Raw genomic sequence first — 19,381 nt, 5'->3', positions numbered from 1 at the left:
TGTTATTGACTATCAGCTGCTATCCTGCATATTTGCTTTGAACAAGCTTCTCTACTCAGCAGCGGTATTCATACGCGCTATAGACTATTAGCCGTTACGCTGCATATCTGTTTGAACAAGCTTCTCTACTCAGCAGCGATATGCATACTTGTTATTGACTATCAGTTGTTATCCTGCATATCCGCTTTGGACAAGCCTCTCTACTCAGCAGCGGTATACATACCCGCTATAGACTATTAGCTGTGACGCTGCATATCTGTTTGGGACTAGCTCCTCTGCTCTCCAATTGTATTTATACAGTTATAGACTCTTATCACTCCTCCACTTATCCGCACCTGGACAAGTCCTCACCTCATCACAGCAGTGGTACAACTTGATATACGCAGACCACTGACTCTCCCGCTACCTACCTACACCTGGACAAGTGTTCTCTTCACAGCAGTGGTACAACTTGCTATACGCAGACCACTGACTCTCCCGCTACCTACCTGCACCTGGACAAGTCTTCTCATCACAGCAGTGGTACAACTTGCTATACGCAGACCACTGACTCTCCCGCTACCTACCTGCACCTGGACAAGTCTTCTCATCACAGCAGTGGTACAACTTGCTATCCGCAGACCACTAACTCTCCCGTTACCTTCCTTCACCTGTTCACGTCCACTCTACTCTCCTACTAGTACAACTGCAAGTCGCTGACTCTCCTACCAGTATAGTTGCAAGTCACTGACTCTCATCTATTCCATTGGAATTCTCTCTCCATCTGCTGTTATATACTTTCCTACTATTCACCCTACTGCCCAGAGGACCGCTGTGTAAACCCCGCCCCTCTGGTAAGCATTATCAACTGGTAAATCCTGGGCAGAACTCCTAGTGCCCGTGACACGGAGAGCTTCAACGGTGTAGGCTGAGAAATGGTGAGCTGCACAGGTATAGCTGGAAGAGGTAAGCTGCACAGGTAACGCTGAGAAGTGGTAAGCAGCACTAGCCACGATGTCAGGAACAACAGGAGTAGCTGAACAAGAGTCAGAGGAGATGCTTCTGACACCCATTAAACAGAGGTGGGCCCTTCTAAAGGGAACTGGCTGCTGATAATCCAATCACCGCTGAGCAGAGGTTTAGATGTTCCCAGGGGTAGCACCTGTGCAGTACACTAGGCAAGATAGTGCCTGATGAGAGATGAAGGCCAAGCAGGACAGCAGATTGTGGTAACCAAGGGAAACCAAGGAACACAATGAAGCACATGGAACAAAACTGGTACACTATGAGATAAGAAGGCACAGAGGCTGCGATGGTCTATGGACCAATATGCTGGAGACTCAAGAGACAGGCAGCGATGGTCTGCAGAGCATTTACCACAAAGACAAAGACAGTGGAGAAGACACAGAGACTAGAGACACAGAAGAGAGTTAAGTAAACCAGGAGCCAGGGTACATTACGTTTGAACAGGAGATGAGACCTGAATATCTGACAACCTGCACAGGTAAGAGGTGTGTTTAAAAAGTGGAAGCAGGCAGCTGATTGACTGGAGGGAATGAATGGGAGAAATTCCAGTTTGCACATAATCAGGAGAGCCGCTGCATCCGTCCCGGAGAAGTACAGCAGCCGGGGAAAAGGTTTGTAACAGAGGAGACCCACAGGTCTGATGTGTGACAGTACCCCCCCTTTTAAAGGTGGACAATAGACACCTAAGCGTAGGTTTCTTAGGGTTTCTGGAATGGAACTTCTTCACCAGAACAGGAGCATGAACGTCAGAAAAATCAATCTAAGTGCGTACCTCAGGACCGAAGTCTTTCCAATCCACAAGATAATTAAGCTTACCACGAGATATCTTACAGTCCAGAATATGATTTATCTCAAATTCTTCACCAACCGTAGCAGGGAGAGGTGCAGGAAGTACCCTGATGGGTGAGAAGCGATTAATGAATAAAGGTTTGAGTAACAACACATGAAGGGTGTTGGATATCTGGAGTGAAGCAGACAACTTCAATTTTATCGAAGCAGGATTGATGACCTGGAGTATTTTGCATGGACCGATGAATCGAGGCACAAACTTCATGCATGGTACTCTAAGTCGATTATTCTTTGTGGGCAGCCACACTTTATCACCAATTTTCAATGGGGGAATGGCCCGATGTCTTTTATCAGCAAAGTGTTTGTAACGGGAGGAGGACTTCTTGAGACATTTAAGGGTTTGGGCCCAAATGGAGACAAAATTTCAATGAGTGTTGTCGACTGTAGGCATCTGGGTGGTGGGAGGGAAGCAAACCTAGGGAGGTTTGGATGTTTCCCATGAGTATTGAAAAATAGAGTAGATGAAGTTGACTCGTGATAAAGGTTGTTGTGCGCAAATTCAGCCCAGGGCAGGAGGGCAGACCAGTTGTTTTGAGAGGCTGAAGAATAAATCTGAATAAACATTTCCAGTTCCTGATTCACTCCCTCTGTTTGTCCGTTATACTGTGGGTGATAGGACGATGAGAAGTTGAGTTGGATGTTGAGAAGTTTGCACAGGGATCTCCAGAATCTGGGCGTTAATTGAACCCCTCGATCTGATACAATCTCCAAGGAACACCCGTGTAGCCGAAAAATCTCATTCACAAATAAACAGGCCAGCTGAGCAGCCGAAGGTAGGCCAGCAAGAGGTACAAAGTGAGCCATTTTAGAGAAGCGGTCTATGACCACCCAATCGGTGTTAAAACCTTTACTTGAAGGAAGGTCCGTAGTAAAATACATGGAGATGTTTAACCATGGTCTGGTTGAAAGAGGCTATGGAATTAGTGGACCTGCCGAGCTTACACGAGGAGTCTTATGCTGTGTGCAGATGTTACAGACAGTCATAAGCTGTTTCTTATCGGTACAAAGGGTAGGCCACCAGTAATTTCTGGAGAAGAGATTAGTGGTTCTCTGGATCCCAACGAAACGTGAGGCATGACACCATTGGAGTAATTTTCTCCGGAGGGCCTGAGGAACAAAGATTTTCCCAGGCGGGATAGAGGACACCAATGGGACACCAAGAGGACACCAATGTAGCCAACAGACAGTTAGGATCCAGGATATTAAGAGACAAGAGTTCAGTTGTTAGTGGTTTGTGGAGAAAAGCTTGAGATAGGGCGTCGGCCTTCTTATTATGAGAGCATGGTTTGAAACTGATGTGCGGGTTAAAGCGGGGGGAAAAAAGGGGACCAGCGTGCCTGACAAGGAATTAAGCACTGGGCTGACTGAAGGTAGAGCAAATTCTTGTGGTCGGTGATAATGTTAACAGGAAACTGTGATCCCTACAGATCTTACCTCCATTCTGACAGTGCTAGTTTCATAGCTAACAGCCACTTATCTCCTATAGCATGGTTTGTTTCTACTGGTAGAAATTTACGAAAAAAGAGGGCACAAGGATGGGATTTCTTCTCCGGCCAATCCAAGATAGCACGGACCTTATCTGGGTCCATCTGTAAGCCAGAGCCCCACATGATGTATCCCAAGAAGGTTGTCTGGACAATCTCAAAAGAACATTTCTCGAGCTTGCAAAACAGTTGATTTCTTTGCAAACGGTTAAGTACCTCAGCTACTTGGTGACGTTGAGTATTTAGATCTCAAGAGAAAATCAAAATATCGTCTAAGTACGCTATTACAAAAGAATGAAGTAAATGTCTAAAAATCTCATTCATGAAACTTTGAAATACTCCTTGGGTGTTACACAACCCGGAGGGCATCACTAGATACTCGTAGTGGCCGTCCTTTGTATTAAAAGCAGTCTTCTATTAGTCCCCTTATATATGAGGAGAGTGCCATTGGAGCCAGGGACACTCCCAAGTTACTAGTCCTCAATAATTGGACTAGTGACTTGGGAGTGAATAAGGAAGGAGATTGTCTCAAAAATGTAAGGCTCCTACTTGGAGAGTAATAAAATACAAAAAATCTTAGGCGCTAAGAATCATGAATTAATAATGTATGGTGATGAACCGCAGCTCCCTTAAAACAGATATCTGGATCTGTCAATTATTAGAAAAAAACAACCACAAACAAATAAAGGGGCGCTGTATCCACCAAATTTAATAAAATGCATTAAACATTAAAATATCGATAACAATATACAATATTTGTAAACATCAATAGACGTCTCATAAAATTAAAATAATCACAATACTCTACTCATAGCTCCCGGGGACCAGAATCCACTGGTAGACAAAGAATAACCGCTGTGGTGATATAAAGCAGTTAGAATCCTTCAGTGCAGTGGAGAAAAACCCCACAATAATCTGGCCAATAGAGAGTAACGTGCTCTCAATTATGCAGCGATAATCACCTGTCAAACAAATCCAATTAAGCACGCAGCAGTAGTGATATAATGAACACTAATCCAATAGTTCTCCTATTTGGATGATTTTATTAGTGCTTGTAGTGTATAGATAGCCGCTAAAGCCAATAAGAACAATGGAAGTCCTTTGATATGAATAATTAGCAAGCGGTTTATACATACGTGGGTTCTCCAGATTTGTATAGATAATCAACAGCCGGGCAAGTTAGACTTTAGCATGCAGATAAACTGCAGCAACAGAAGTGACAGCCTTAAACACAGTGATCCAGCACTTTAAAGGCTCATGGAGACACCACGGAAGCAGTTTTCGAAATCCACTTGTTCCACTTGCTTAATGTCCAGTAAAGTACCCCGGGGCATAAGGATTAAATATCCAAAAGTAGTGAGTAGAAGCAGAAGGTATCCTGACGCGTTTCTCTGTCTTAATCACGGTTTCATCAGAGGTATAATTGGAGAGTAATAGGCTTATAATATATTGCTAACAGAAAAAAATAGATAAAGAGGAAAATAGTCGACCTAATTTTATCGCACAAGTGAAATAGAGCATATCCACATTAATTTTCTTGACTTTAATAGATTTCAATTATTTATTAAAGATAAAGGGGGTGCACCTATCATTGATAGTGTACATAGACAAAAATACAAATGTGGAAGGTACACAATGCTCACTTCTGTTACATATTAGTATTAGAAGGAGTTGAAAGCAAGTCATTAAAACTTAACTTTTATTAATTGGTTGCAAAAGCAAAGTAAAACAAATCCATGAAGTCATAAAAACAAATGTGTGTTTTAAAATCTGCTGATTGGATTATTAGCCTTGTATCTGATAATGATAGGGAATAAGACAATAGAAAATAAATTAGAATTGAAATTGCTATTGGAATATCATGCTGAATCAGACAATTCTGATACATCTACAAAGAAAAAGGTATATTAGTCGTAGCTGCTTCTAATGGCACAATAGTTTGTTATACTTGTAGGTAACCTGTGATGCCACAGGATAACGCTTCTATTCGTATTTAGCGTGTCTTGCTAGCTACCTAACTAATGCTCCATCTAACTTTGGATCGATTGGAGCAATTGTGGTGTCAAGATTTCCCTATAATAAAGCAAGGCAACACAAGCAATCAACTGAACAGTAATAGGCTTAGTCTGATGAAAAATGCTTCCATTAGCAATACGATTGCCATCAATAGCTGTAATGGTAATTGGCTGGGGCAAAAGTTCAGTAGGTAACTGTTATAGGATCCTGGGACCCGCCATAATAATGATACAATACCTTTGATCTTATTAATGACCAATCTCATTAATTATTGGGATATAATGCAATTTGCGTCTTTTTCGCTATTTTAGTCACGTCGAATAATACGCACCCGTGACATCTCAGATCTACTTTAGAGGCATTATTTCACTCAACCTTTTGAGGTTTCGCCTAATACCATGGCAACCCAAAAACAAGGTGGCCCAGTTGTTATGCTTGCGCATGACAACTAGAAATCCGTAGACTTACGCGATTCCTGTGTTTGACAAGGCTATATATAAATATATACATATATATATATATATATATATATACACACACATCTCGCCTAAATATTACACAAATATTTCACATTTATGTGTTAATCGCTAAATAAATACCAATCTATCATTTACCTCACTATAATGCATTATCTATATAAACATCCATTCATCCTATTGATTCCAGTTATCTAAACATACAAAACAGGCATAAGGATACAAGTCTTTTACTTTACAACATAAATGCATACATACAATTACAGATAATACATTATAGATTAAACAGACAATGCTACAACTTCAGAAGTAAGTACATAATATCCTATTCTGTGGTGTGTGTGTGTGTGTGTGTATATATTTACTAGTGTATATGCTGTAAGAGAAATGTATAGGAGTGAGTATTTCATCAGTATTGCTCATTCGTGTTGTGAGTGTATATAGAGACAGAGAATGAATGTGTGTTAAGGATGCATTGTGTATGCCATGTGCTCTTGAAAGATGGGGGGTTGGATTACAATATCCTATTCTGGTGTGTGTGTGTGTGTGTGTGTGTGTGTGTGTGTGTTTACTAGTATATATGCTGTAAGAGAAATGTATAGGAGTGAGTATTCATTGTTGTGAGTGTGTATAGAGACAGAGAATGTATGTGTGTTAAGGATGCATTGTGTATGCCATGTGCTCTTGAAAGATGGGGGATGGGATTAGAATTTGCAGGTAAAATAAACAGATATTTGTTTCAGTGGTAGATTAAGAGAAAGAGAGAGAAAGAGATATAACATCAGAACATAGAGGGTGAACAAGATGAGGGGGATGGAAATTCATTGTAATGCAATTAGCAAACATTCCTGAAAGTATATGTGAAAAGGCTAAAGCTCCAGAGAGTTAAATATAAGAAGATGAAGGATTCATATAGTTAAGAGTTACAGATATAGCTTAATAAACAGATATTTGTTTCAGTGGTAGATAAAGAAAGATTAAGAGAAAGAGAGAGAAAGATATAACATCAGAACATAGAGGGTGAACGAGATGAGGAGGATGGAAATTCATTGTAATGCAATTAGCAAACATTCCTGAAAGTATATGTGAAAAGGCTAAAGCTCCAGAGAGTTAAATATAAGAAGATGAAGGATTCATATAGTTAAGAGTTACAGATATAGCTTACTGGTATGTCTCCAGGGTTCCAGGTGTGGGAGAGGTTCCAAGTATGTGTGTGTGTGGAGTGATGGAATAAGAGTGATATGTTTGTCTCAATGGCTTATAAACCTTTACCCATAATGCATTGCTTCAGATGGGAGGGCTTGACCTCTGCCACCCCCCCGCAACTAGATACGGCCTGTATGACTCAAAGCCTTCTGTTTCCTATCTAGCACATGGTGCTAACAAAGAACTTACTGTGGAGCCATAACAGCAGTGAAATGCTAGTGTCCATTATGCGTGGCTCAAGCTCCGCCCACCGCGACTGCGTCATCAGTGGAGATATAGGAGCTCCTTCACATTCCCCCTGTTGTCGGTAACCCGACACTACAAGTTGGAAGGTTTACTCTATCTAAGTGTATTTTTTTTTTTTACTATTATATACTCACTTCTGTATTAACAAAAAAGCATAACATAAGACAGTTTTTAAAGTAACATATAAAAACAAATCAACAATTTCAAAGGAAGTCCACAAGAACGGTTGATAATCTTCAAAAGTCCATAATCAAAATCCTTGAGAAAGTCCATAAGTAGATATCATAGAAAAGAGTCCTTGAGTATTGTTTTTTTGTTTTGTTTAAAGTCCTGAAGCATTGGAATAAAATTTATTGTTAATAATTTCTCTATTCCAAAGTTAGCAGAGTCCTTTTTCAAGTTATTACAAAGTCTTTTCACAAGTTCTGTATATGAATTTTCAAGCGGAATGATGTTTGAAGGATAGTAAAGACTTTGAATGTTCTATTAGAGTCAAGTCCAGAAGGATAAGAATCCAGGAAGAGGGAGAGAGAGAGACCCCAATGATCACCAACTCTCACTTGTCCCCTTCCTACCGACTATGGAGGAGATAAAAAAAACCTCTATGCAATTGATGACATCCCAGGAAAAACCCCCTAAGAGATCCATAGTGGAAAAAGTATCCCCTCTCCCAAGGGATATTCTATAAAAATAGTTAATCTTGCACTGTTAATGGTGAAGTCCATGAAAAAAAATGAGAATCTTGTCATATCTGGTGGTGCATAACAAACATCTTCTATGTAGTTTGTTTAGTGACTAGTCCATAGATGAAATAGTCCATAACCCCCCTCCCTTAATAGTTCGACATTTGTTGTCTTCTAGTCCTTATACGTTCTTCTTCTTTGTATAGCTTTACAGTGTCTTTAAGTTCTTTAGTCATTGTTTTTATCTTTCTGTACACAACCAGTAGTGCAATATATAGGATTACTACCAGCAAAATGAGAACTATTATGGGATGTATGAGGAGATTGAAAAATGATGTTGCTTTTGGACTGTAACCAAATAGGCTCTCCCACCACGATACTTTGGCGTCTTCCTCTAAGGCGTGCAGGACCTTTGTGATTTTGATGGCATCATGTTCCAGCTTGATGGTCGCTTGCTTCTCCGTCTCCTTGAGTTTTTCCAAGATGTCGTCCTCCTTCCCGAAGTCGAGCAGCCAGTTCTTGAGCTCTGTCCCGAAACCAAGTGGAATTTTCTGAAGCCTCACAGGAGTATCTGGGCGGATATCTAGTCGCTTCTCTGGGGTCACTGGTGTTCTTCCCATCTCGTCTGCTACATCGATACCTAGAGTGGGGATAAGAGTACAATATGCTCCTCGGAGAAGATTTCCTCTTTGGGTGCAGTTAGTAGCATAAACAGTATACGAGACATTTTGGAATTGATACCAGCACCAGTAACCTTGACCCAGATATTTTAAATTAGATGATGGCTTTGGACTAACATCCATCAAACATGATCCTTCAGTATCCCAGCACTGCTGCCTGAGTACTCTGTCATGATTCCCTTGACACAATATAGCGTCTTCTCGTCTCCAACATCCATCCGTGTCAAATAGATATGGATGTGACCCTTCATATGTTAACGTGTCAGATTGGAGACGTGGATGGAGTATTGTATCCCCTGGCATCGGAATACCCAAATTTACTGCAGTGTACCCCTTCCTTTCTCTACCAGAAACAGGAGCTAGAGAGGAGGCAGTACAGGTCAGATTCAGGCAACCATGCCACTGTGTGAGCCACCAGTTTGTATGATTCAACGCAAAGTCAGGGACAAATTGCTTTATCCTCTGTCTAAGGTTGACTGGATAGTGACCATTATGGAGAGATGACACTATGTGTTTTAGATTTTCTGAGAGTTCACTCTAAACCTGTGTGCATGCCAGAGCCAATTGAGCTCTATCTTGTTCTCCAATGAGACCCAACACCAACCCTCTAAACTTTTCCCGAAGGGCTACAGATAGAGAGGTAGTGGCATCTATATGAGCATGTTGTAAGTTCTCAAGGATGTGATTTACATCCAGTTAAGTCCTTATACCATCTCCCGTATGTTGTGCCAGGCTCCCAAGTTTATTCCTCAGAACCTCTAAATCCATAGTATTCAGTGTACCTATTCCCATTGCACCTCCTCCAAGAGCGGTCGCAATGGCATCTCGCTTCCCCCTATCTTTTTTTAAGTCTCCAGTCATCTTTTCTTGTTTCTTGCCTGGATTCTACCCATCCTTTCAGCATATCTAGTTGATTCCTCACTAGTTCCTCACATCTGTGATCCCAACGATCTACTCTGAAATCCTCCACTGAAATTCTCCAAGTGTATAGCATAAATTTGACGTTGGTTATTATTGTCCATGGAGATGATAATTGGGGCGCTATCACATCTGCTATTTTATGGATAGGGATGTTACAGTCATCAAAATGTGGCCTGACTGGTTCTAAGACTTCTGTTTCATAGGGTATTCTGACTACAGTTACACATACTTGTCCTCTCCCTTTAAACGGATACCACTGGTCACTATCCCCTGGTTGTAAGGAGAGATATTTAACAGGTTTTGTTTTAGAGAGATAAGTCCACTGAGAGAATGTCCAACACCCTTCATCTGCTACCTCGCAGAATGGCCATTTTAAAGGTCCGTCAATGTTGATATCAAAGTTAATATCTCTGCCACTAGGGTCCTTCCAGTCAACAGACACATATCTGTTCCTGTACTCCTCAGTCATAGGGGTACCATCCATCCATACATCAATTATCGGAGTATCTATGCCATTACATACTATATTCCACCTCCAGGGGTTTAGATCTAACATAACCATTTGCTTATCTGGTTCCCAATGGGCATATGTAATAAAATAATATCCAGCAACTTCTGGTACACATTTATCTCTCATAATTGTTATCATAAAAGACCGTATAGATGGTGATCCCTCTACCCGGATGTACTTCTGATTTTTTGCATCTGTTTTAATTTTCAAAATGGCAGCTCTGTACAAGCCTTCCATGTCTACTGGCCCATGGTTGTTATTCCACATAGCTTGGCCTGTGTTACTACAGTTCAAGTTCATTATCATAACACTAGTTTGTAAATAATCTGTGGGAACGTGACCTTGGGCATATTTGGATTCTCTTGTGATTAGCAATTGGGAATCTCTCAACATGCAGTATCCCTTTATAGTACCTATAATTGGAATGGGTCTATCAAAATATGTTCGAACACGCAGACTATCCTGAGCATTAGATCCTATGAAGGTGGCTTTTAGAATATACCATCCATCATATTCTCCCCCTGTAGTATCCTCTGGGTCCAGTACTCCCTGCTTTGTACAAAGTACCTCTGTTATATTATATGGTGTTCTCTTAAAGCGTGGTAAATGAGGATTCTTTGATACCCACCTGACAGATTTAGTTGGCACTAAATCAATATCTTTATAATGGTTATATTCTTTAAGGCAGAGTGTATGTAGATCATGTTGATTGGCAGACACATTTTCTTTGGGGGTATAGTGTCGGACCTTATCCCCTGCATAACCATATCTCCAAAACCCATATAAATACCATTGACCAGCCACGAAGCTGTAATTAGAGTAGGGCTCTAGGATTTTCCCTTCCTTACATTCTACTACCAAAAGCTCTAGCTGGTTAGTAGAATTCGATTTTTGGGAATTTCTTATTTGTGTTGCATTTGACCAACCCCTGTCCTCCTCGTTATTCTGAGGAGTAGCAAAACCCACTAGTACCACACCTACCAGTATTACCAGTGTCTGTAATACTAGTTTGCTCAGATGGCAGTATACTGAGCACCTTTGAGCTCCCACGGAGGAATAAGATTTGTAATGGTGTCCTCTGGGTGCTGGTGTCACAGATCTTTCCTTGGGCTCCATGATCTGCTAAGAAAAAAGGCATGAGTCTAGTTCTTTTCAATAAGGACAGGTTTTAATTTTCCTTACTAGAACCTTTAGAAAGATGGTTTTATTGTTCCACACTCCCCTGTAGTTCCCAACTTAATGAGCACACAAATGCTCTACTGGGTTGAGGAGACTCGAGTGATTTTTGCCTGGTCAATATGGACCCACAATACCTTGCATCTCCTCTGAGAGTCTTTCTTGGTAGTCACAGGCCTCTGTACCTTCAGCATGGTATCACCCATTGTCTCGAGAACCTGATATGGTCCCTCCCAGTTTGCATCCCAAGGACCTGCCTTACGGAAAACTTTGACCATTACTAAATCTCCTACAAGGGGCATTGGGGTCTCCCCCTGTAGATAGGGTTTGTGCAGCCGTACTGCTGCATATGGCAGCAGTCCCTTCAGGTTATCTTGTACCTGTTGTAGGAACACATCTCTAGCAATTGCATCCTTAATGGGATTTGACAGCTGAGGCTCATTGGGGAAGCAAAGTGGCATTTTGCGACCTGTCATGAGCTCGAATGGAGTGATCCCTGTTGTGGATGCTTCCGTTGCCCTAATACCCATAAGTATTGCCGGTAAAGCTGTTACCCAAGAAGATCCCTTCTGTAACAATGCCTTGGCTAACCGGGTCTTGATGGTCCGGTTCATGCGCTCTACTATCCCTGCTGACTGGGGATGATAAGGAACATGAAATCGTTGCTTTATGTCCAGTAGTTCACAAAGTGCTTTCATGACCTTGCCAGTAAAATGGGTTCCACGATCAGATTCTATGATCCTGGGGATTCCCCAACGTGACAAAATTTGCTCCCATAGAACCCGTGCTGTAGTGGTAGCTGAGTCATTCACTGTTGGAATGGCTTCTACCCACTTCGAGAACACATCAACAACTACCAAGGCATAGCGGCAATTGCGACTGCCTGCTGGTAGTGGTCCTATGAAATCAATTTGTAAGGCTGCCCATGGCCCCTCTGCTGGAGGCACACGCTGTAATGCTGGCTTGAGAGCTGGTGCTCTAGGGTTGATTTGGGCACATACAAGACATTGTTGAGTCACACACTCTACTGTTTTGGACATTCCTGGCCAGTATAATTTACTCTTTAGTAGAGACAACAGTTTATCCCGACCAGGGTGTCCCAGGAGCTGGTGATTGAGCTGTGTCAGCTCCTCTTGGAGATGTGAAGGGACTACTGGGAGTGTATTTAAATTTTCTCCTGATCCATGGCACAAGATACCCTGTCTGATAGACCAGGGATCCTGTGGTGAATTTCTGAGTGTCATAAGAAGAGGGTCTTTCGCCTGTTCCTCTTCAAATGACACCGGTCCTTCTTTGAGGACTTTCCTGCGTACAGCCACCTGGAATGAGGGCAAAAATGCAGCATCTGGATCACAAAAGATACCAGATATTGCAGCCATTTTTGCTGCTTCATCCGCTGCATTGTTTCCTAGGATTAAGGGGTTGTTCCCTTTCTGGTGTGCAGGCACTTTGATGATTGCAGCCTCATCAGGATGTGACTATCCCCATTCCCAAAGTTCTTTTAAAACTGAAACGTGCGCCAGAGGTTTATTCTGGCTGTCCACGAATCCACGTTTTTGCCAGGTCTCTAAGTGTGATGTTAGAGATCGCACTACATACGAACTGTCACTGTATATAGTGCGCCGCCCTGGGGGCTGAAGAAAAAGTGCTTCTTTCACAGCCTCTAACTCAGCGTGCTGTGCGGACAGGTGACCTGGAAGTTTAACCAGGCTCTGGGTCCCAGTGGTCTCATCCAAGACCGCATAACCTGTCGCATATGTCCCATCCACTAGAGAGCGTGACCCGTCAACAAAGATGATTCTGTCATCAGGGTGCGCTATCTGCCTGAAGAAAGGTGTTGTAAGGGAATGTGTCAATAGACCGCAATCATGCCCTGTTCCAGTTGTGTTTAACAATTGAGACAGAACATACTTAGCCTTGTGACAGATTTTGATGTTCCGTCCACTAAGGTCCATTATCCATCTCCCAAACCTCTGCTGAGAGACTCCAGGAAGTGTATCCCGGAGTAGAAGAGTTAATGGAGAGTGAGGTGTCTGCACAGCAAGTGGTCTAAACCTTACAATATGCTCTGTCACTTTGACAGCATAATGTATGGCTGCCAGCTGTTTTGCACACTCATCAAAACCCCTTTCAACTGGTGAAAGAAGTCTTGAGAAGTATCCTAGTGGTCTAGTTGTTATACCCACCTCTTGCAGGAGAGCCGCTGATATGGACTCTGATCCAGCATGCGCTTGGATGGCCAGATTGCCATCTGGGTGGGGGGTGGCTAGTACCGGGGCAGAGGAGAGGTCTCTTTTTAGTGTTGTAAAGGCCTTCTCCTGTGTTTCCGCCCAACCTTTCAGTGAGGGTTTTTCACCTTTGAGTAATTCATAGAGAGCTTTTGCCTTGGTAGCAAAGTCCTCTATGAATTCCCTCATGAAATTTGCAACCCCCAGGAACTTACGTAAGTCCTGCAGGGTGCCAGGCCTGGGTAATTTAACCATTGCTTCCACGCGGGCGGCCATGATACCCTTTGTTCCATGAGCAATCTTAACCCCTAGAAATATCACCTCTGACCTAGCCAGGTTTGCCTTGTGAGGACTCAGCTTCAGTCCTGCACGTGACAGGAGGCCTAACAATTCCTGTAAGAGGGCTAAGTGCTCCTCCATGGTCTCTGTATGGAGGAGTAGGTCGTCAACATACTGTAACAGGCATTCTGGGCGCGAGAAAACACTCAGCACTTTTGCCAATGCCTGATGAAAGTAAGTTGGGCTACTGTGAAAGCCCTGGGGAAAAACGCAGAACATGTATTGCGTGTCACGTACAGTGAACGCAAACTTGTACTGGCAACTTTCTGTTAAGGGTATAGAGAAAAATCCGTTTGCCACATCAATGGTTGAGAATACCTGGCTTTTACCATTTACCCTTGCCATTATGTCTGGGGTTTCTGCAACTAACTGCGCTGACATGGGGGTGTATTTGTTCAGAACCCTGAGATCGATTGTGAGTCTCCAGGTGTTCGTCTCCTTCTTCCTAACAGGCCATAAGGGATTGTTGCACTTTGAATTTCCCTTTATGACCACCCCCCCTGACTGTAGGTCAGTTACAGCTTCCACTACAGAGTCCATGGCTTCAGGAGGGAAGCGATATTGACGCTGAGGTGGTGGGTCCGGCCCTTGTATGTCCACCTCAACATCAACCATCCTTCCACAGTCATTTTTCCCTTGTGCCCATAATTCCGGATACCTGTACACAATAGGCTCAAGGTCTGTGTTGTGTGAGACCTCTGGTCATTTATGCACAAGTCCATTGTCATTCCTGTCATTTGCATGTATGAGTGGACCCAGATCATGTCGCTGTATCACACAGATCCTTGATTTTCTGGGACCTTTCCATACCATACAATTTGCTAGATCCAATATCCAGCCCTGTTTTGTCATTACATCAGTTCCGATAATGTTATCGGATCCTGAGTAGTACCACATTGGGATTTTTAAAGAGAAATCATTGATTTCTACAATCACTTTATCAATCCTGTGGGCTGTCACCCCCCCTTGTTGGTGATCAAATCCGATCACAACACACTGAGGGCTATCTGGATTCAAATCATGCTCCACATTGGTGATGGAGATTTCAGCTCCAGTGTCAAGCATGATTTTTACCCAAATATTTTTTATTTTAGCCATGATGTGGGGTCTCCCAGAAGGATCCAATACCAGGCTACATAGCGGAATTAGTTCCTTTGGGACCCCTGACCTTCAGTCTGTCTGCACCAGATTTGCTACTGGAACCTCTACTGCACAGACTGAAACCTCTTTATTTTGTGATGTTACCTGTGAAGCAGACGGTTTATCTGCTTGCACATTTACAGCTGCTACACACTTCAGTGGTTGTGCAACTGATGGACCTTTTGTCCTTGTACAATTATTATATTTCTTTTGGAAACCGTTTGTGTTTCCAGCTGTGTAACGAGATTGTTTAGGACAGTTTCTTCTACTATGTCCTTTCTGTCTGCACTTGTAGCAGACTAGATCTTCATCCTCTGCTGGTGGAGCAGATGGCTGAACATCTTTAGGGCGATGTTCAGGATAAGTCTGGCGGCGATCACGCGTTACACCACCAGATATACCCTGTTCCCTAATTTGTACAGATTTCTTGGATCTCAAAGTTTCCTGTCTGAATTCCTCAATAATTCTAGCTGCACCTGCAAGTGTAGTTTCCCTTTGAGCATTTGTTCGCAGATTGACATTTGTGTATGTAAATTTTTCCACAAATGCGCGAATCATGCCCGGTGGAATATGGGGTCTATGGTCGTTAGTTACAGTCCTATACATAGCTTCAAACCGACCACATAAAGCTAAAGGTTCATGGTGTATTGTAGGTTTGAAACTATCTAAGATATTGGGAGTTACCTCCCTATGCCCTGTTGTCAGTAACATAAGGGCAGCTATTCTTTCCTTTTTGTCATGGTAGCGACCATTCCCGGGGGCTGAGTCCCCAGTGGTCTCATACCTTTGACTAAGGTAAGTGGGTAGCCACAACTTGAAGAGATCCATGCGATCTTCTGGGGACACACCTAGTTGAGTGCAATGGCCCTCAAAAATATCGCATGAGGTAAAAGGGTCTAAACTGCTATCATATTGAGGAAATTCTCTTTTGAGTTCCAAGAGGATTTTTGTTCTCTTTATGTCATTACCTGTAAAAGGTTGATTGAAAGAGATCAAATCCTTTCTACCATTGTTGCTTGGCCCTAAGACAGGAGTGGAATCTATAACATCCCATCCACTCTTCTGGTCTTGTGCCCGTGCACCAACAGTATTTCCCACCGGTGTTGGGGTGTACTCCAGTGTGCGTAACACTGGGTAAATGCCAGGGGATCTTACATCCTGCGTATCAAGTAGTGGTGCAGTGAGATCCAAGCCAGATAAGTCTGCTTGATACCCAGCTGAACTACCACTTTCCCTATTAAAAACACAAATTTGTTTTGTGGGTATTAACTCTGTAGAGTCCACCCGAGGGTTACTTTTAGATAGCTCTTTTATCGAATTTGAAAGATCAGTTATCAAACCCTGCATATTCATGATCATTTGGGCTCTACTTTCTAAGTCCTGCTGTAATTGTGAACTATGGTCTTCAGTAGAAGCCATCCGATCATCTGCAGTATTAAGGTCAGCGCATAGCTCAGCGATTTCCTTATCTTTATCAGTACAATTTTTACAGCTATCTTCCTGATTCATTACATTTACTTTCTTAGTCAACATACCTCTAGCTATCATTTCTGCATGCTCCGGTCTCCAAATTGTGTCCTCAAAAACCTGGACTAATTTAACCAACATTTGGAACCTTTTATGGGTTTTCCTAAACACACTTTGTTTATTAATAGACAATTTGTCATGACTGTACACCTGCTCTAGCAGTTGTGCCCATAAATTTTCTGCAGATGTATAACTAGCTGGTATGACAGGATTAAACATACTACCTTCTGCAAGTTTAGTGATATTAATGAAATCCATAGCTACCTGTTTGATGATCTTAACGACTGATTTAACGACCTGTGTAAATACTTCCTTGTTTGTTGCGTGGGAATGAAGTCAATTGGTTCGTCTTGTAGACCTGAATTCACCCAGCCAAAAGAGCGACTAATGGCTGTACGGGGTGACCAGTGCGCGCCGTCTACTCAGAATTCCAAAGCGTCGCCGAAGCACGTACCCGCTAGACAACTTTCAAAGACGAGTTTCTGATGGAAATATGAGGTTGAGGTGCCTTTAATGGTTCTGTGCTATTCAGGGTCAGTGTGATGTTACCCTGAAATAGAGAACAAAATAACCGAGTATCGTATTCTACATAAGATAAACACAGCCATTTAAGAAAAAATATTGCATTTACCCAAAAATTCTCAAGTTAGTTCACAATCAAACCTACTTTTGTACAACACTAAATCGCTAGTCCACCTAGAGAAAAAAAAAAAATGTTAACATTAAATAGGCAGATTGGCCCTATTTTCCCTTGAGGAGATAATTCAGTCATTAAAGATCATTTGTTTCATCATTATGAAAAATGTAAAAAAAAAAATAAAATACAGAAATAAGAATAGGTTTGCTGCAATAAATTATGGGTCTTCTTGGCCATTGAAGATCATAATTAATACAGTTTGAGCTGGCTCGCCATTGTTATAGGATCCTGGGACCCGCCATAATAATGATACAATACCTTTGATCTTATTAATGACCAATCTCATTAATTATTGGGATATAATGCAATTTGCGTCTTTTTCGCTATTTTAGTCACGTCGAATAATACGCACCCGTGACATCTCAGATCTACTTTAGAGGCATTATTTCACTCAACCTTTTGAGGTTTCGCCTAATACCATGGCAACCCAAAAACAAGGTGGCCCAGTTGTTATGCTTGCGCATGACAACTAGAAATCCGTAGACTTACGCGATTCCTGTGTTTGACAAGGCTATATATAAATATATACATATATATATATATATATATATACACACACATCTCGCCTAAATATTACACAAATATTTCACATTTATGTGTTAATCGCTAAATAAATACCAATCTATCATTTACCTCACTATAATGCATTATCTATATAAACATCCATTCATCCTATTGATTCCAGTTATCTAAACATACAAAACAGGCATAAGGATACAAGTCTTTTACTTTACAACATAAATGCATACATACAATTACAGATAATACATTATAGATTAAACAGACAATGCTACAACTTCAGAAGTAAGTACATAATATCCTATTCTGTGGTGTGTGTGTGTGTGTGTATATATTTACTAGTGTATATGCTGTAAGAGAAATGTATAGGAGTGAGTATTTCATCAGTATTGCTCATTCGTGTTGTGAGTGTATATAGAGACAGAGAATGAATGTGTGTTAAGGATGCATTGTGTATGCCATGTGCTCTTGAAAGATGGGGGGTTGGATTACAATATCCTATTCTGGTGTGTGTGTGTGTGTGTGTGTGTGTGTGTGTGTGTGTGTGTGTTTACTAGTATATATGCTGTAAGAGAAATGTATAGGAGTGAGTATTCATTGTTGTGAGTGTGTATAGAGACAGAGAATGTATGTGTGTTAAGGATGCATTGTGTATGCCATGTGCTCTTGAAAGATGGGGGATGGGATTAGAATTTGCAGGTAAAATAAACAGATATTTGTTTCAGTGGTAGATTAAGAGAAAGAGAGAGAAAGAGATATAACATCAGAACATAGAGGGTGAACAAGATGAGGGGGATGGAAATTCATTGTAATGCAATTAGCAAACATTCCTGAAAGTATATGTGAAAAGGCTAAAGCTCCAGAGAGTTAAATATAAGAAGATGAAGGATTCATATAGTTAAGAGTTACAGATATAGCTTAATAAACAGATATTTGTTTCAGTGGTAGATAAAGAAAGATTAAGAGAAAGAGAGAGAAAGATATAACATTAGAACATAGAGGGTGAACGAGATGAGGAGGATGGAAATTCATTGTAATGCAATTAGCAAACATTCCTGAAAGTATATGTGAAAAGGCTAAAGCTCCATAGAGTTAAATATAAGAAGATGAAGGATTCATATAGTTAAGAGTTACAGATATAGCTTACTGGTATGTCTCCAGGGTTCCAGGTGTGGGAGAGGTTCCAAGTATGTGTGTGTGTGGAGTGATGGAATGAGAGTGATATGTTTGTCTCAATGGCTTATAAACCTTTACCCATAATGCATTGCTTCAGATGGGAGGGCTTGACCTCTGCCACACCCCCGCAACTAGATACGGCCTGTATGACTCAAAGCCTTCTGTTTCCTATCTAGCACATGGTGCTAACAAAGAACTTACTGTGGAGCCATAACAGCAGTGAAATGCTAGTGCCCATTATGCGTGGCTCAAGCTCCGCCCACCGCGACTGCGTCATCAGTGGAGATATAGGAGCTCCTTCACAGTAACGAAAGATCCTTGACCATCTTGGCAGAAATGAAATTCCCTGCTGCCCCCAAGCCCAAAATGTTTTAGGAATTGAATGGAGTAGAGGACCCACGGATGGTAACAGGAATGGAACACACAGAAGCTTTATGGAAACTTGGAGAGGATTTTTCGATGTCCCCACCCTGACCTCCCCCGAGCAGGTTAGGGCCTTGAA

The 19,381-nt window shown here is 41.8% G+C and overlaps 1 long non-coding RNA gene across 2 annotated transcripts; it reads right to left on the bottom strand.

Annotated features, from left to right (window-relative positions):
• Positions 1-10,976: 10,976 nt before the first annotated feature.
• LOC142157711 (uncharacterized) lies at positions 10,977-19,104 on the bottom strand. Of its 2 annotated transcripts, none has more exons than XR_012692582.1 (3): positions 18,851-19,104; positions 16,752-17,037; positions 10,977-11,199 (listed from the first exon to the last, which is right to left on the bottom strand). It is a non-coding gene; the product is annotated as an uncharacterized LOC142157711 (long non-coding RNA). The 2 variants fall into 2 exon arrangements; XR_012692581.1 differs by having other exon boundaries at positions 16,752-16,969.
• Between the last annotated feature and the right edge of the window lie 277 nt (positions 19,105-19,381).

Source organism: Mixophyes fleayi, chromosome 5 (genome assembly GCF_038048845.1).
Source record: "Mixophyes fleayi isolate aMixFle1 chromosome 5, aMixFle1.hap1, whole genome shotgun sequence".
In the NCBI taxonomy this organism is placed as follows: Eukaryota; Metazoa; Chordata; class Amphibia; order Anura; family Limnodynastidae; genus Mixophyes; species Mixophyes fleayi.
Note: the sequence above shows the minus strand (reverse complement) of the source record. Positions and strands in the feature narration are given on the sequence as shown.